This window comes from Nelumbo lutea, chromosome 7 (genome assembly GCF_056320005.1).
Source record: "Nelumbo lutea isolate HS-2025 chromosome 7, American lotus-T2T, whole genome shotgun sequence".
Classification (NCBI taxonomy): Eukaryota; Viridiplantae; Streptophyta; class Magnoliopsida; order Proteales; family Nelumbonaceae; genus Nelumbo; species Nelumbo lutea.
In genome coordinates, this window is record NC_142690.1 from 45836185 (window position 1) to 45837617 (window position 1433).

General features: G+C 39.9%; 1 non-coding gene across 1 annotated transcript; it reads left to right on the plus strand.

The window, feature by feature from the left end:
- Positions 1-493: 493 nt before the first annotated feature.
- On the plus strand, positions 494-600 carry LOC148846245 (small nucleolar RNA R71). The gene has a single exon (XR_016102648.1). It is a non-coding gene; the product is annotated as a small nucleolar RNA R71 (small nucleolar RNA).
- The last annotated feature ends 833 nt before the right edge of the window (positions 601-1433 follow it).

Here is a 1433-nt window from a genome sequence, read left to right on the forward strand (position 1 = left end):
GTGGAACAGCTTGGAAGTATGCTGATTTGGCTAGGACTGGTTTGAATGTCCCCTCCATCCTGGATGAAAAGTATGGTGACTCTGGTAACCCTGCTGTCTTGACGAATTGCTGACATAGTCGACTTGTTCAGTAGATGGCCTGAACTGATTGCCAATTTGGCAGTCAGTACTGATGTGGCCTCCCCCACACAATTCACAATTAAGAGGCTACACATGCATGGCAGCTATTTGCATTTCATCTATTTTCCTACTGAGTGCTCCTATTTGTGCAAATAGTGTCGTATAAGTATCAATGTTATGCAAGCCTTGCTGCTTCCTAGTTTGAGTTCTTTCAGAATGCCATTGATAGTTGTTGGCTACCATTTCCTCAATAAGTGCATGGGCAACCTTAGGAGTTTTATTATTTATGGACCCTCCAGCTGCAGCATCTAATATGGTCTTATTTGAGTCGGTAAGACCATTATAGAAAGTCTGCACTTGCAGCCATATGGGAAGGCCATGATGAGGAACTCTCCTCAACAACTCCTTGTATTGTTCCCATGACTCGTATAAAGATTCTCCCTCTTGCTGGAAAAAAGTAGTGATGTCATTCCTCATTTTAGCAGTTTTAGAAGGGGGGAAATATTTAGAGAGAAAACGGCTGGCCATTTCATCCCACGTAGCTATTGATCCTGCCGGTAATGAATTCAACCATGCTTTGGCTTTATCCTTCAAAGAAAATGGGAATAACCTTAACCTAATGGCATCATCACTTACCCCCATTGTGTTTGAAGGTGTCACAAATTTCTAAAAAGTTAGAAATGTGTGCATTGGGATTTTCGTGGGCCAATCCACAGAATTGCACCATGTTTTGAATCATTTGTATGATGGCAGGTTTGATCTCAAAGTTGTTAGCAATAATATTGGGCCTGATAATGCTGGAGGCAGCTCCGGTGAGAGTGGGTTTGGCATAGTCCATCATAGTCCTCTGCTCAGCCATTTCTTGAGCTTCTTGAGCTTCTTGAGCTTCTTGTTGGACTTGTCTGGTTGCTCTTAGTCGGACACGGAGAGTTCTTTCAATCTCTGGGTCGTAGAGGATTTCCTCTAGCTCGACTCTGCTTGTCAGAAACTGTGAAAGTCAAGGCAATAAACAAGTCAATATTCACAAAATAACTAATCGAAAATGTATAGTGTATTATTGGAATATACAAACCTACATCCTAAAATAAATAAATGCAGCTAACTAAAAGCAGATCAATATCTTATTCAATATACAGAATTTAGTAGCAATTTACAAACATGTCTGAATTCAGTAATCTCTGAGTAGAACAACAATTTACAAATTCCTTTTCTTTATATTGCTGAAATCAGGGACGAGATTTAATTACACAGATCTGAACTGCTGAGAGCTGAAATCTCAATAGCTATTGAGAATAGTAATATACAGTTCTGAA